The following is an 18,914-nucleotide window of genomic DNA, read 5'->3' on the forward strand; positions in this document are numbered from 1 at the left end:
GAACAATTTCTTTTCGCAAGTATATACGACCGCAGCTAATATTTATGATAAACGTAGATACTTGACTTTTCGGCAATAGTAAGAGTTATTAAGAGCAAATTTAAATGCAATTACTAACATTTTCATTCAGTGTTTGTATTTTGTCAAACTTGTATATACAAATGTAAATAAAGAACAATACCAATAATTGCCTTCGCGGAAACTGCACGAGAGGATGGTGCAGAATAGTATTGTTTTACACAATGTCCTGAAACTGGGGAAAGCTTTGTGCGTGTTATCGTCCCACCGAAGCCATATATCCGACAGCTTTCTTATATATAACATATCAATATAATATTACGGTCATTTCCCAGTGATATATTTCATTTGGAACGGACAATAAATAAAACCATACTAACATCAATATGGAGGTATTTTGGGGCATATCATGGTTATATATGGATGATGTATTTCAATTTCTGACAATTACGAATGCTACATTTCTTTGCCTATTTTATTTTTCAATATTTGCTTTGAAATGGTTTTGCAGCAGAAGTCACATGTATTCACTTACAATTTAAATACAAACGAAATAATATATTAATATCTCAACCATCATACCTGCAATTGGTCATAAACTAATATTTGATAAGAAAAAGTCCTCAGATACCATACTGTACTAATTCTGGAAGAAAAAAGAACAGTTACACATTGCAATTTTATGTAACAAAAGAATCCATCAGCTGTAATTAAATTTACTCGAATTTTGGAGAAAATTGACTTTTTTTTAATTTGAGCAGGGATCGATTTGCTCTCGTTGTAAAGCTATTACTTTGATAGTAACAGTTAATTATAGCTTTCGTCTTTCGAAGTCTATGTTGGGCTGTCGTGTTTTATCTCTGATACTTTAGTTATGTACTAAATAATTTAAGTAACGTTTAATACCTAAAGGTATGTCCATTACGTATGATGTAAGTATACCAAACGCGTCCGAAGTAAAGTGTACAAGACAACATTGATGAAAGATTTCCCAGTTAAAGTCAGTGACATGGTTGAAACAGAAATGCGTATTTCATCTGGAACAAGAGTGCCAGAATGTCACAATATACGCCCGTCACAGCAAATTTATTTACTCTAGCACCTGTATTTGCCGATGTAATTTTAATTTTGTGGTTGTTTAGTAATCATTGTAATTCTTTTGTTTTTCTAAGTGCACAAAAAAACTCCTTACCAGGTAGAGATACCTTAAAATACACCTAAAATTAGAAAGTAACAACTATGTTTTACCACAGAAAAGTGGTCTTGGTTTTTCCCTACGGTCAATTATAAAAAGTTACAATATAAGTTATTTATAGTAACAACTAAGGGAAGTTAATCTTTATAAAAAAAAAAAAAAAAAAAAAAAACAAATACAAATTTTTTTTTTAAGTCCACATAAAAATCCTTACCAGGTAGAGATTGGTCAAAATACACCTCAAAATTGGATGTAACATGCATGTTGTACTACAGAAAAGTGGTCTCGATTTTTCCCTACGTCTAGTAATGAAAAAAATACAATATAAGCTATTTATAGTAAAACAAAGGGAAATAATCTAAAGAAGGGAACTGCGCAGACATTTCGTCTCATGATGGTGTATAATTGTGCCAGTTACATCAAAATCCTCTATGCATGAAGAAGAAATGCTTCGGACAGTCATTCTTGTATCTGACCTTTGGCCTCTAAGTGTGACCTTGACCTTAGACCTAGGGACCTGATTCTTGCGCATGACCTGATTCTTGCGCATGACACTCCGTCTTGTGGTGGTGAACATTTGTGCCAAGGTATATCAAAATCCCTCCATGCATGAAGAAGAAATGCTCCGGACAAGGTTTTCATTCTTGTATCATTTGACCTCTAAGTGTGACCTTGACCTTAGACCTAGGGACCTGGTTCTTGTGCATGACACTCCGTCTCATGATGATGAACAATTGTGCCAACTTTCATCAAAATCCTCTATGCATGAAGAAGTATGCTCGGACAAAGTTTTCGTTTTGTATCCTTTGACCTCTAAGTGTGACCTTGACCTTAGACCTAGGACCTGGTCCTTGCGCATGACACTCCGTCTCATGATGATAAACAATTGTCCCAACTTTCATCAAAATCCTCTATGCATGAAGAAGATATGCTCCGGACAAAGTCATACTTGAATTTGACCTTTGACCTCTAAGTGTGACCTTGAACTTAGACCTAGGGACCTGGCTCTTGCGTATGACACTCCGTCTCATGATGGTGAACAACTGTGCCAAGTTTCATCAAAATCCCTCCATGCATGTAGAAGATATGCTCCGGACAAGGTCTGTGGACGCCGCCCGCCCGCCCGCCCGCCAGGGGCGTTCCCATAATACGTCCCGTTTTTCAAACGGGCGTATAAAAAGGAAACACATATGTGGTGACCCGAAAGAAAATTGTAAATCAATTATATGACAGTCGCATCTCTTCCAAATTATATTTAATCAAACAGATGTAAAGGATACATTTAATCAATATATAAACAATATATAAAGACCAGAACCATACTTTAAAAACAAAATATCTAATTTGTTAAGGACCTACTTTTAGTAGATCTTATAAAACACGCTTCTCACGTCCTTCTTTTCCATTTATTTGTTTATGAAACAAAAGCGTAAGTTGTAAGACACATGAGAATTGAATACAAGTAACGCAAACTATTTTCTCAGAAAGAAAAGATAATGTATTAATTCGACTGCACTATGTATCATTTTTATTCCATGACATTGTAGCGGAATAAACTTCAAAATGCGTTAAAATCATCATATTTTGTACAAAAATTGTTGTGACGAATTACCACTGCCGGGAATTATTACCCTCTTTGGCAATCTCATTCATTTTCCGTAACTGTCAGTGTTACAAGGATTATTGCATTACATCGTAAAGGACTGCTGAATTTGGAAGTTTCATGCATATTTTTATGCATATGAAGATGTGTAATTTTACAGATTTTTGCATACAGCTATCTCTAAAGTACTCTTCCTCTCCAAATCCCTGAAGATAAAATAATGTGAAGTAAATCAAGGAAATCTGTAGAAAATCTAACAGTTTTCAGCATTTGTCATTGTCTCTGGTTTGAAACGACTTTTGTGCATGCATTGTTAGAATAAAGATGGCTTGTTTATAAAATAGGTGTATATCTCTAAAGAAGAGGTCATTTATTCAATGTGTAAACGTATATGTTGTGCATACAAATGGTCTATGTTGTAGCCAATGGTGCGGTAACCTGGTTATATTGTGTTGCGAGATGACGTCTTGATACACGTCTGCCTGCTGCCTAAAAGCTGTAATACCATTTGACAAGATTGCAATTGTAAAAACAGGAGATAATCTCAAATATCTGTTTGACTATGTGTATATTATTTATATACTTGCACATCTTTCGGCATGGTTTTGTTCTGACAGGAAAGAGTTGTGACATTTTCAGTAAATGAAACATTGGAGATTAATAAAAAGAAACAGGACATACAATTGTTAAGCGGATTAAATCGTTAAAAATTCTCAAAACGCCAAGACTGACAAAATGGTTCACAATGTACGTAAGTAGATAACTTAAAATTGACACCAACAACACAACAAAAAAGGATAACAGATGCGCTCGAAACACAAACTTATTTGAGATCAAAAAACCTTATCACTTAAAGTGATATCGTAACAGTAAAATTACAGTCAGGAGATAATCTCAAATATCTGTTTGGCTGTGTGTATAGTATTTATATACTTGTACTTCTTTTGGCATGGTTTTGTTCTGACAGGAAGGGGTTGAAAAATTTTCAGTAAATGAAACATTGGAGATTAATAAAAAGAAACATTACATAAAACTGTTAAGCGGATGAAATCGTTAAAAATTCTCAAAACGTCAAGACTGACAAAATGGTTCACAATGTACGTACAATAGATAACTTAAAATTGACACCAACAACACAACAACAACAAAAAAAAGGATAACAGATGCGCTCGAAACACAAACTTATTTGAGATCAAAAAACCTTATCATTTAAAGTGATATCGTAACAGTAAAATTACAGTCTCTTATCACTTTGACTTCAATACGAAATTGAAATTATAAAAAATATATAAATACAAATTAGACACCGAATGTGTTGACGACCTTGATTCCACATAGCATTGGTGCAGGGCATATGAATAACTGATGTAGTTTTTGGATATCAAATTATTTCTAATCAATGTATACATAATGAAGAGGTATATTAGACATTTATGATTCTTTGTCTTATCAGGTACCTTACACAAAGATGATATAATTCTAGACAGGGTGAAACTGATATAAACTGAATAATATTTCATATACCATGATTTGCATAGTATATGAGTTTTTTTTCTTTCACACCATGGTATTGTTTACAAATATCTATAAATAAACAACACCGAGAAAACAAAATTGAAGAAAAGTATTAAAAATAGTTTGCAAATAATAAATAACAGAAAGAATAGTCAAGCGATGTTTTAAAAAGTATTTTAAAAATTGATTTGTCTTATATAGAAGATTTTGATGAGTACAAAATGCACATAAATTCTTGTTGACAAACATATCATTATGTTACCGTGATTATCAAAATACTGGAAAGCTGCATGTAACAAGTTGAAAAGAAATTACATGTTAAGGGCACTAAAAATGACATTTATATTATTTGCTAAAATCTTCAAAGGTTTGAATCTTTTTACTGTATCAAGAAAGAGTATGAACATATACATGTTTGGAAATGTATCATTTATCTCTGAAGAGATCAAACAAACATGATTATAGTTTTTATGACTGAAAACAATAGGTCGCTAAATAGAATGATATGCCTTATCATCACTTTGTTTGCCAATGGCTTTTACTTGTGAGATATTCTGTTTAACCCTTAACATACTAAATTTCTAAAATGGACTGGTCCATCATTCAATTTTGGCAATACCATTTATTATTCAAAGGGGTGTTCTATGAAATTTTACTGACTCAATAGCGAACAGTGCAGACCAGGATGTGCAGGCTGATCCTGGTCTGCACTAATCACAAAGGCAAAATAACTTGCCGCCAGTACATGTATCAATGTAAGTATATGTACTATTGTCAAAAGATCCGTTGGATAATACAACTCGGTAATTTGTAAAACCGAGAGAGTTCATAAGTATACTTTTTAAATAGTATTGATCACTGTTCGGGAAGATATATAGGGACGTGATGTTATTAAGAACGAGGAGAGATTTTTGATTTGTGTCTCAACCAGAAACCTCCACAGGGTAAATGATTTCCATAATATAGATATTTTCCCTCATGTGTCTAAAATCATTATCTGAAAATCCCGAGACGATGTCATCTTAAATAGATAGTGACCACAATAGACATCGAAATGGAAACGTCGCTTCCGATTTATAAATTGATATAATACACATACCAAACGAAATAACAAGTAAGGTTTAGGATCATGTCTGATGCCATCCCTACATGGTTTAACGTTGAGGACAAACATACCAGTGATGTACTTCTGAAAGCAGGACTGTTTACAACGAATATAACTACTTACAATTTAATATGCAAACTGTAACTTTTATTGTATCAATTAATTTTTCTACGTTTTGACTCCAGATTCCATGTCTACTTATTTTGAAACAAACAACATTAAAATTCTGCGCACAGTAATAGATGGATACTAAAATAGAAAAAGTGGAAACTTCACAGGTCACTCACCACGACAAAAACGAAAATGTTGCAGGCTCGGTTTGATTGAGCCTGTTCATGGACGGTAGTGGAAATGCATCACTACGCCTATTTATTCTAAAATGTTTACATAAATAGATTTTTAAAATGTATTAATTCTGAATATTGCTATGTAAGGATTAGTTAAGAAACAAAGTTGATAATGGGTAAAAATGGTGAAAATTACAATAAGAGCTTGGAAGTGCTAGGGGTGTAAACATCGCGATTTAGCATTCATAATATAACAAGGGCACATACGCCATTTACTACCTCAATCTGACCTACGAAATCACATACGTTTTAGCATTGTATGCAATATGTCTAGGATCGGCGAGAAAATGAAGGGTCGAGTTTATGACCTACATCTTATATTTGTATCACAATAAAACAATAAAAATAAACAAGATCTAAAAGGTATAAGAATATAAATTGTACTCAGCATATAGCATAATTATAACACTTACATACGTTCAAAACCCGCCCGCTTAGCTCAATAAGGAAAGTGCAGATTTACGGATCGCGCGTTTGATCCTCGGGAGGGCCGAATGTTCTCCCTGACGATTTGATAAAAGACGTTGTGTCCTCTGAATCATGTGGGGGAAGCGAAAAACAGGTTTGTACTGGTACAGAATCCAGGAACATTGGTTAGGTTAACTACCCGCCGTTACATAACTGAAACACTGTTGAAAAACGGCGTTAAACCCAAAACAGCTCCATAATCGGATGTTTTATGTAACTGTAGAGAGTGACGGACAAAGATCATCCAACGATACTCAAAACTTACCATGAACGGCTCTCGTGAGCTGAAGTAGCTTTTAGCCTCATACTTCTGGAAGTCATTGCACTTTCCTTCATCTGTTGCTTGCAAGAGGACAATATACGTGTTTTATACATAGATCTATGTACACAAATCAGGATTGTATAACCTAAAGTCAAACAAAGTCTTATCATAGGGATAAGCGTTCTTCTTCAGTATTAATGAAACACATCTTCAACAAATAGAGAAGTCTGATTGTCAAACAACAAAGGGTAATCAATTTGATAAAATTGATTCCAACTCCTGAGAAGCCATGATGTTGTAAACCTCATCTCGATATTATGTAAAAAGATATTGTGAAATTAAAAAGAAATTTGAACAGCAGACTGTAACCCGCTGATTATATTAACTGAGAATATAAGAAGTATTTGAAGCAGAAAGATAAGGTTTCGTGGCCTGATCTCTTATATGGTTCCGTAAAAATTCAACGACATTTGGCGTTATACAATTTTCTTTAACAGATAAGTACATGTACATGAATGGCGTACAGATTCAACATTGCTGATACTGATGTAAAGCGGTAGATTTAATGTAGGATACTACCCATCATGATGGAATTCATTAAAACAACTTGATATGGACACATGTAATAATGTGGAAAACGTATGATATATCACTACAACAAATAAGAATACAATGAAACCTGTAACAGAGATAACATGTGAAGCCGCCAGTCAGCTAACGTTTCAACTTGGCTTTCTGTTCTAATTTCAACATGTTTAAGCAGCCGCTTAATCTGAGCAGTTATACCGTGTCACTCCATTGGCTGGCTCCTTTATACAGGTTTGGGTGTATTTGCAAGGGACCAACGAAAGATCCAATTTGTCTTGAGTGTATTTTGTTTGTTGGTTATATTACGGGAACTGATTATCAGACAACTTAAAATGCGCTACACTTACTGATTTGTTGTTGGTAAAACGCTCTTTTGTTGCACCTGACCTTGATTTACACATAAAAAAATGTAGAGAACATGATAATACTGGGTACCTATCACTCAAAATAAGTGTTTTAGTCACGGGCGTAACAGAGCTAAATCCTCAAATATTCTTTTCAATGTAGTTCTGCACGTTTGAATCAAAATATATTCTGCAGTGTAGAATTTGATTTAACCTTGAATTTTTCGAAGCAACACGACATACGTAGAAAATTCAACCAGTAAAGAACATAGAGACGTCTGCTTGATGATTTTATGAAAATATTGGACCATTAAAGGGTGTTTGTGGGAAAATTACAATGTTGGTGATATTTTTATTATAATACAAGTCTTACAATGGAGATTGTGATTAATTTTCTCAAACTTGTAAGTTTGCATACCTTCTAGGGTATGGTCAAATATAATGCCTATGTCCAATATTATACAGATTCGCAAATTTCAAACTGATTTTATGATACTCTATGTTTCTCCTCTGAAATAACAGGAATGTTGCCAGTTTTATTAATCAATAAAAGGGTTGTATTTTTACGTTACCGTATGCAAGATAACATATTTGTTTTACCAATAACTGGCGTTACGCCATCACTTCCGTTCTTTCGAAAATGTAGAAAGCATACACACACAAACATGATAAGTAATATCTTATTGTTGTATTTGACCTAAATTTGACTTACGTTGATGACATAATCCAAACTCTAAAAAATATATGACTTATTATTTATTTCCTGCCTAATGAAAAAAATAAACAACTATTTTCCTCAGAAGTTATGAATATCTCAACTAATATCTAGTAAGATAAATCAAGATACTTCACTCTTCGTCAGAACGGCTGTAATGAACAGTTCCATATGCACACGTAATGAAAAATTTGCATTTCATATTATTAACAATTGAACATCGCCAGTAAATAAAATTGTGAATTTTCTATCATCCAAAACATTTTATTTAAGTATACAGTATGTTTTTTCTATTTTACAGAATCAAACGAAATGGATTGTTTTTCGCCACTCCAATATGTGCTATAAATACCAGTAACAATAAATGCACTCTCGCCAACTGCAGGAGAGAATCCGAAGACATATTACAGCAGAATATTATTGTTTACGCCACTGAAAGATTTTATTAATCCCCCGCCGTGGCGGAGGGATTATAGGAATGGTCTGCGCCCGTCCGTCCTTCCGTCCTTCCGTCCATCCGTCCTTCCGTCCGTAACAAAATCGTGTCCGGTCCATATCTCCTAAACCCCTTGAAGGATTTTCATGAAACTTGGGTCAAATGATCACCTCATCAAGACGATGTGCAGAACCCATGAGTCAGCCTTGTCGGTTCAAGGTCAAGGTCACAACTCAAGGTCAAAGGTTTGAGCCTGCCATTTTGTGTCCGCTCTATATCTCATAAACCCCTTGAAGGAATTTTATAAAACTTGGGTCAAATGATCACCTCATCAAGACGATGTGCAGAACTCATGAGTCAGCCATGCCGGCTCAAGTTCAAGGTCACAACTTAGGGTCAAAGGTTTTGAGCCTTCCATTTTGTGTCCGCTCTATATCTTCTAAACTCCTTGAAGGATTTTCATGAAACTTGGGTCAAATTATCACCTCATCAAGACGATGTGCAGAACCCATGGGTCGGCTCAAGGTCAAGGTCACAACTCAAGGTCAAAGGTTTGAGCCTTCCATTTTCTGTCCGCTCTATATCTCCTAAACCCCTTGAAGGAATTTTATCAAACTTGGGTCAAATGATCACCTCATCTAGACGATATGCAGAACTCATGAGTCAGTCATGCCAGCTCAAGGTCAAGGTCACAGCTTAGGGTCAAAGGTTTGAACCCTCCATTTCGTGTCGGCTCTATATCTCCTAAACCCCTTGAAGGAATTTTATAAAACTTGGGTAAAATGATTACCTCATCAGAACGATGTGCAGAAATTATGAGTCAACCATGCCAGCTCAAGGTCAAGGTCACAACTAAGGGTCGAAGGTTTGAGCCTTCCATTTTGTGTCCATTCTGTATCTCCTAAACCCCTTGAAGGATTTTCATCAAACTTGGGTCAAATGATCACCTCATCAAGAACTCATGAGTCAGCCATGTCAACTCAAGGTCAAGGTCACAACTGAAGGTCAAAGGTTTCAGCTCTGTATCTCCTAAACCCCTTGAAGGATTTTCATGAAACTTGGGTCAAATGATCAACTCATCAAGACGTTGTGCAGAATTCATGAGTCAGCCGTGTCAGTTCAAGGTCAAGGTCACAGCTAAAATCAAAGGTTTACCCTTTCACTATCCATAGCAGTGGCGGGGGATATAGCTGTCTTTCAGACTGCCTTGTCATCCTAGCTTTAAGCTTCATATCTTCCTCACTCAGTGCATATAAGAAATATTACCAAGAAATTTAAGTAGTAATTCCAAAGTTGCACTGGTATTAAATTAAAATGTTCATACTGCATATTTTGTGACATATTAAGGTTCTGTAAGGCAAGTGTCTTTTATATATGAACTGTTAAGGATGAAGTTTATTACATGGTATTTAAACTCTGGACTGTGACTGTTATGGATGAAATTTATCATGATATAGTAAACTTTGGACTGTGACTGTTAGGTATGAAGTTTATCATATCGTAAACTTTGGATTGTGACGGTTAGGGATGACGTTTGTCATATGGTAAACTTTGGACTGTGACTGTAAGGGATGAAGTTTATCATATGGTAAACTTTGGACTGTGACTGTTAGGGATGACGTTTGTCATATGGTAAACTTTGGACTGTGACTGTTAGGGATGACGTTTATCATAATATAGTAAACTTTGGACAGTGACTGTTAGGGATGAAGTTTATCATATCGTAAAATTTAGACTGTGACTGTTCGGGATGACGTTTGTCATATGGTAAACTTTGGACTGTGACTGTTAGGGATGAAGTTTGTCATATGGTAAACTTTGGACTGTGACTGTTAGGGATGAAGTTTGTCATATGGTAAACTTTGGACTGTGACTGTTAGGGATGAAGTTTATCATATGGTAAACTTTGGACTGTGACTGTTAGGGATGATGTTTGTCATATGGTAAACTTTGGACTGTGACTGTTAGGGATGAAGTTTATCATATGGTAAACTTTGGACTGTGACTGTTAGGGATGAAGTTTATCATATGGTAAACCTTGGACTGTGACTGTAAGGGATGATGTTTATTATTTGTTAAACTTTGGACTGTTAGGGATGATGTTTATTATATGGATAACTTTGGACTGTTAGGTATGAAGTTACTCATATGGTAGATGTTTATTGTAACTTGCACTGTAGATGATGTTGTATATGGTAAACTTTGGACTGTGACTGTTAGGGATGATGTTATATATGGTAAACTTTGGACTGTGACTGTTAGGGATGATGTTTATTATATGGTAAACTTTGGACTGTGACTGTTAGGGATGATGTTTGTCATATGGTAAACTCTGGACTGTGACTGCTTGGGATGAAGTTTATCATAATATAGTAAACTTTAGACTGTGACTGTTAGGGATGAAGTTTATCATATCGTAAACTTTAGACTGTGACTGTTAGGGATGACGTTTGTCATATGGTAAACTTTGGACTGTGACTGTTAGGGATGACGTTTATCATATCGCAAACTTTGGACTGTGACTGTTAGGGATGAAGTTTATCATATCGTAAACTTGGACTGTGACTGTTAGGGATGAAGTTTATCATATCGTAAACTTTGGACTGTGACTGTTAGGGATGACGTTTGTCATATGGTAAACTTTGGACTGTGACTGTTAGGGATGAAGTTTATCATATGGTAAACTTTGGACTGTGACTGTTAGGGATGAAGTTTATCATATGGTAAACTTTGGACTGTGACTGTTAGGGATGGTTTTTATTATATGGTAAACTTTGGACTGTGACTGTTAGGGATGAAGTTTATCATATGACAAACTTTGGACTGTGACTGTTAGGGATGAAGTTCATTATATGGAAAACTTTGGACTGTGACTGTTAGGGATGATGTTCATTATATGGTAAACTTTGGACTGTGACTGTTAAGGATGAAGTTTATTATATGATGAACTTGTATTGCCCTTACCTTGCTCTGAATTGGGCTACCTTTTACAAATAAGTTATTAGTATCGTGTTACAAATAATATAAAGAAATATCGTTTTAATAGTACGATTGCCTGCTAAAAATTTGATACCAAAACACCTTCAAGATTCCTCCAAGATAACAGCCTATTTCGTTAATTCAAAATCTTCAATAATAACTCCAGATTGCGATTTTGATATAACTGAAAAATTCATGTCAGAAGGAAATTAAATAACACGAAGTCTGGAGAAAAATCGCATTTTTAGACGGCGTACTTAATTCGAACGAAGATTGATTTTCTCTTGCTGTAAAGCTATTAGTTTGACAGTAACAGTTGATTATAGCTTTCGAACATTTATCCTGATACTATTTTGTTCCCTTGCAGTTCGGTATTTTCCTTAACGAGTAGGACATACAATGAAATTCGAAATGGCGTCATACATAATAGAAAGACAAATGCTTGTGTTCTGGAGGACAACAACGACGGACATTCTGTAAGACTTTTCAAGAGATGCAGGACGGAGGAAGTAAAATATATTAGATTTCATCTCCGCAAGCGTAACACATATAGGGAGAGGTGTATTCAAAAATCTGTTAGATAACTGAGACTTCATATCTATTGACAAATGATTTTATCGAAGTGTATTTCCAAAAATCACAGATTCATCAAGCAGATGAAAGAATGTAATAAATCAAAGAACAAAAGAAAAATAAATCCATTTCGTTTTTAAAACAAAGGTTTCAATTTGTTAAGGACCCATGTAACAAAAAAAACGGGTTTGGCGCCATTGCTTTTCCATTCGTTTGATTTAAAAGAAAACTAATATTGATAAAGTTTTTTTTTTTTAAAATTGTGTATAGTACTCGCAGATGATATAAATGTCTGAAGACAGACAAAATTGCCTGGCAAAAAAAAAAATGATATAGCCGTAAACTAAAAGTTCAAGCTTCTTAAACATGTTGGTTGTCTAAGAAGGTTTTCCATAATCTTTATATATGTCCTTTAAGAAGTTCTGAAATATTCTTCTTCGAAACATTCTATTTTCTCCAGCAAATCCTTGAAGATCTAACAATGTCACAATAAATCATCAGAGTCTGTAGAAAATCTAATTGTCTTCAGTAATTGTCATTGTATATTACTTGAAACGATTTCTGTGTATGCATTGATAGATCGTTTCAGGAAAATATAGGACGCCGATATCTGTCTCTAAAGAAGATAGTGTTTCATGTATATGTGAACCAATGATATCGTATCTCGATAATCAAGGGCTATTCAGACAACAACAACTAACAGTTTTGCAAACTTGATTCTCTTTTAAAAGCAGAAGAGTTGTTCAACCATTTGTTTGGCTGTCCATATATTTAATTGTAATATCTACTGTTCAACTATTGTACTTTTTTTCTATTATGAGAGAAAGACGCATAGAGACTGAATTATATAACAGACTTCACTGACCCATATAGCAAGCTACTAATACCTTAATCGTCATTGTACCCACCATTCATCAAATAAATTATCATATCTTATCGTGACAGTAGAAAGTGTCAATCAAGATTTAATTACAAAGACATCTTTTAGTTAAAAAGATTTAATGTTACTCAGGAAAATGTATTTTGAAAGCTCACAATTTACATGTACCATCGGGAAACTGTCCTACCATCATAAAAAATAACGTTGACTAATATGTGTATCCTGCCAACGATATATTAACGCAAAAAGGTGAAGTTTCGGTGCAATTAGCGATCGAGCTCTCGGTAATATGTAATTACCTTCAAATCAAGCTAATTGAAAAATAAGGTTATCCTGTCAGCTAGCGCCTAATTTTGCATGAATATCACGCGAGAAATCTCTCGTTAAAAGTGCATTTTGATTACAGAATATGGTTATTATAAAGTATTTTGAAAATAATACATCAGACTTGTATCAGAAACATTGAATTTGTTCTGGTGGCAATAAATATACTACATCCTAACGCTGCAAACGTTAAATTATGCAACAAAGTCATATTTATATAAACGGCGACAAAGGACAAGAAACCAACTACCACTAGGATTAATACCATTTCTTCGAAAAGGACTGGTATTGGAGTAACTTGTTGCCGATCCTTTTGTTTAACTTATGTGTATATCAAACATTCGGCGAAAAAACACCACTGTATGGTACATTGTATTTATCTTCGGCGGCTATACTATTCATGCTGCAAATATGGCCAAATAAGTAGCTGAAAACTGGTAGTAGGTGGTCTATGAATGTGCACATCAACTTCTGCATACCAAAATGTTCGTCAGAATATGTAGTTTTCAGAACTGCCTGATGCCAGTTTCTAGTCACTGGGCAAAGTCCACAAATTCAAGATGGCCGCCAACATGGCCGCTGATACATGAAAAAGATACCCAATGCATAAAATTGCAAAATAAAAGCATTTAACTGTTGTAAATTAATTTGAAGTTATTATAAAAATGTGAAATCATAAATCTGCAAAATTATATGCATTTATCGATATGAAATACAACTTTTTGACACATTTTATACCAATTTTATATGGACTAAAATGTGATGAATACTATTTTCTTGAACATACGGTCAATATACTTTGTTTGTATTCCTCTATTTACTGTTGTTCCTTACACAATGCAATCCCATGTTGAATAAGTGATAATAAATTGTAATAACATTATTATTTTGTTAAAGGATACATTCAAATTATTGATAATAAATATATTTAAGAGGGTGGGGTAATTCAATATAGAATATATCTAATAACAGGTAAAAAAAAAATTGATAATCATCTTCAGTTATGTATACATCCTACTATAGTTTCATTATCAACACAATGTTTAAACTACGAAATATATACTTAAATGAAACGTACCAACTTTATTTAAAAAATGGCCGCCAAGATGGCTGCCGCAATGTTTTTGCTATGACTTATATTTTATACCGGCAGCAACACCTTTGAAGACTCTGCTATAGCTTGTTGATTTCGTTGCGTTATAACAGTCGTACATTATGTTGATTATTTAATTAAATTGTGATTTATAGAGTAAACTGCAATATTGTTTTTGATATTTATAAAATGAACGAAACAGATCATAGGTATATACATCCATACCAGATATAAGTTATAAATGTAAATATTTAATAAATGGATCTTTCCCCTACATCAAATACACAGTGAAAAAAACACTGCTTAATCAAATTATCTAGATCAAGGGAAACTTTCCCTTACACCAAAGTTACAGGAAATAACGAAATTGTCCGCTCTTCTATTGGAAATACAGGGCCTGAGTATTTTTGGCTGTTAGGGTCAAAACACACGTTGTGCACGTTCCAATAATGTCTGCCACTGTCTGGGCAGTCATGCCCAACAAATGTTGGCTGCCTAATCTGGAAATACCATGGGACAAACTGCCCAACAAATGTGGGCTGCCAAATCTGAAAACCCCATGGGACAAAATGCCCACCAATGTGGGCTGCCAAATCGGAAAACCCCATGTACAAAATGCCCAACAAATGTGGACTGCCAAATCTGAAAACCCCATGGGACAAATGCCCAACAAATGTGGGCTGCCTAATCTGAAAACCCCCATAGGACAAAATAATGAGCATTCGACTCCAGCATTAACAAACTATCGGGAATTTATTATTTCCAGTCAGTGACCTGGTGAATACTCAAAATGGCCTGGACATTCCCTGCCAACCATGTGGTAAATGCATGGAAATAGATCCTTGAGAACATACACTATACAAAATGGTAACCTCCCTGGCTTAATATCTTACATCATATAAAATTTACAAGGGCAATCTCCCCTTTGTTAAACATCCTAAACTGACCAATCATAAAATAGGCAATTCATGTACATTATATACAATTACAAGTGTAACCTCCCCTGTTTTATATATCATGAATTGATCGGTTGTAAAATTTCACCTACATCATGTATAATTTACAAGAGTACTCCCCTGTGTAATTCAAAATATAAATATAAAAACTAAGACTCCTACCGTGATCATCACGGAGGACATTCTACCTTATTTGAAATATTGCTTACTCTTGAAAAGCGACCCTCTGGTCAGTCGGAGAATCACTCTGCTCCTTCAGTTCAGGGCAATCTCTTCTCAGGTGACCTCCCTGACTATTAAAGCATCTCCCTGGAGATCTAGGCAAAGTACGATTCTTCAGCCAATGATTTCCCCCACAATTAAAGCAGCCTCCCCCATTCCGACTAGGACTACCTGATCTACCCGGGCTGTTTTCCCGATACTTATTTCTTCCGGGACTATACGGAGAGGAAGACAATGATTGATCAACTTTGGCGGTAAGCTCAGACATAGCTTTCAACAAAACTGTCTGCTGCTTAGTATTTAAGTTGGCTTTTGCTAGCGGTCTCCTGGACTTTAATCATACTGTTTACTAACTCTGAGAGGGTATGTTGCGTTGGGGTTGGAGCGACTTTAGAACTTATAGTCGGACTTGAACTATCTGCGTCTGTACTGGAGGCAAGCCTCTCTGAACGTTTGGGAATTGACTCCCTAGTAGCCTTAATATTTGGACATTCCTTATGCGGAGACAGATTGCCCTGTAATGCATTATGGCACTGTTGAAATTCCTTAGCACGTTCTAAGCACGAGCGTATTTTAGTTTGAGATGGATCACATGTTCAGCTGCACTTACGTCCCGCATTCCATAACAAAAACAGGTTACAGCCTGTTATTCTGTCAATGCCTGGTCAACGGATGGAAATTCCTCAGTAGCTATTCTAACACCCTATATGACCAGTCGTCAAAATTCTCATCCGGGCATTGTGTAGCAAACTAAAGCTGGACTAGATATCTTTCAGTGGGGCGGGGAAGGGGGGGGGGGGGGGGGGGGTGCGTGTTAAAGCCTCAAAATCCGTTCCAATTCTATAATTAGTTCTGCATAGGAGATGTTTGGCCTAAGTGTGATTGAGTTTGAGAAGAACTCCCCCGCCTTCCCGGAAAGGTTCAATTCTATATGAAATTTGCTCTGTTCTTCCCCCACTTATTATAACGTGCATATGTTTCAAACTTATGACGGAAGGCTCGCCAACTTGAGGTGCCATCATAAGGTGGCAGTTTTGGCAGCTTAAAGTCTCTTCTTGGAGTTTTCTTTTGTTCTCGCAGAAGTTTGTGCTAGGGCAATCCCCATTTTGATTCATAAACCGCACACCCGAGCTATTATAGTCTTGCAAACCAGAATTACTGGGGAGCACGTAAGGCGCCTGCTGTTGAGTCCCCAATAGCCGATTGGGGGCCCAAGTTTCATGGTTCAAGATGGAACCATTGATTGGTAATTTGACTGGAGCTACAGCACTGACTTGATGTTGATAAGGCGTTGTATCTCTTGAATCCGAATATAACAGACCAGCACCTCCCCAAGGGTACATGATCTGAGCCGCAATCGACTCATTTACCCTAGGTAAGATCTGTGCCTTGTGGCAGGCACTTAGAACGGTGCCCTAGCATGTATATTTGCATAAGCTGGTTGCGAATCATGGGAGTAGCCACGGCATCAGGTGGCATTGAAGCAGCCATAGTGTATGGTGTCGAGGCCACTAAAGATATATTGGCGGGCATTTGCGCAAAGGACGCAGTCGTATGGTAAGATAGCAGTGCAGCAACTGTAGTATTTGGGATTGAGGGAAGACCGGACCAAGCTATACTGGTTGGAATGGATTGAACCCCAGCGAAACCCATTCCGGGTACCAGGGGTTGACACAAATGACTACCCCTGGGTTGCACAACGCGAGAAAGAGCTTGCATATTTGTACTAAGTGTGTAACTCATACAGTAGGGTGTTTGTGCAACAACATGGTCACTAGCCCCATGTGGAAAGGTTCGAACCACCGTTTGTTCCACCGGTGAGATGTGGTACAGGAGCCATATTCGGTACCTTTGTACTAATTCTAGGGGCCTGAACCCCTGTGTCAACCATGGGGTAGGGTGGTCGAACCAGGGCGTTTTGATCAGGTGGACGGATATTATTCCAAATGCCACTTGTGGGTTTTGGTGCAGAAACTGTTGCGGGTACATTTGTGTCAATAGAAGGGGGTGATCGCCTGTGCTACCCATATGGTAGGGTGGTCTAGCAATAGCATTTTGGCCCCCGTCAGGTGGACGGGATTGATCCCAATGGCCACCTGTAGGATGTAGTGCGGGCATAGTTTCTAGCACATTTGAACCAGTTGTAGGGCCCTGCAGTTCTGCTTCTCCCTTATAATTGGGCGGTTGTACCAAAGTGGACTGTTTATGTCTGGCGGACACAGCCTATTCCATATTTCAGCTTGAGATTGTTGTACCGCACCCAAAACTGGTACAGCTGTACCATGATGAGGGTCAAGTACCCCACTCCCACTCATAGGATATAGCGGCATATACTTGGATGATGGTACAATTGTACCCTGTTGCGGGGCACGTTCCCCGGAACCACCCAAAAGATAATTTGACACAAAAGCTGATGAGGGCGTATTCGTACCAGGCGGAGGTACTTGCCCCCCGGTACCACTACTAAGACACGGATGCGGGCGTATTTGTACCATGTGGAGGTACTTGTCCTCTGGTGCCACTACTAATACTTGACACGGAAAGCGATGTGGGCGCATTTGTACCAACGGAGGTACTTGTCCCCCAGTACCTCCTGATGCCATAGTCAGAACTGGTTTATATGCAGCAGGAGTCTGGCACACTTTGCCAGCATACAGGTTCGATGCTGCTTGACCCGTCGGTTCAGACATACGGGAGGCGGGGGCTCGCCCCTCATAATATTCGCGTGATGCGATACCAAATATGAACTCTTTTCATTTGTACTTGGATAAGGAGAATGATCCCTCGTGTCACCTGTAAGGTTCGAAGATGTATGCACTGCTGGACCAGACATACGGGAGGCGGGGGCTTGGCCCCTCTGAACATTCGCATGACGCGATACCAATGATGAACTCATTTCATTTGTATTCGGGTAATGGGTATGGTCCCTCGCGCCACCCGTAAGGTTCGGAGATGTACGCATTGCTGGATCAGACATACGGGAGGCGGGGGCTTGGCCCCTCTGAATATTCGCTTGATGCGATCCCAAAGATGGACTCATTTCTATAAATATAAGTAAGCATTTTATTTCTACAGAAACAACTTACGTCTTACAAGTAAACTTTAAATCGGAAATACATTTTATGTATGAGTTGTGCGTATTTGACGTATACAATGATATCCCATTAAAAAGTGCCTAGATAGCTTCATGCATATGTTCTCAAAGACCTTCTTCAATTTAAGGCTTTTCTACATTTTGTTCTGCTACAATTACCTCATACTACAAAGTATGAGAAAACATATGCTTTCTTA

The 18,914-nt window shown here is 36.7% G+C and overlaps 1 protein-coding gene across 1 annotated transcript in view; it reads right to left on the reverse strand.

Moving 5' to 3' along the window:
• LOC123552330 (dorsal-ventral patterning tolloid-like protein 1) overlaps positions 1-18,914 on the reverse strand; it is a 296,660-nt gene that overhangs the window by 162,088 nt on the left and 115,658 nt on the right. The window lies entirely within an intron of this gene.

Source organism: Mercenaria mercenaria, chromosome 4 (assembly GCF_021730395.1).
Source record: "Mercenaria mercenaria strain notata chromosome 4, MADL_Memer_1, whole genome shotgun sequence".
Taxonomy (NCBI): domain Eukaryota; kingdom Metazoa; phylum Mollusca; class Bivalvia; order Venerida; family Veneridae; genus Mercenaria; species Mercenaria mercenaria.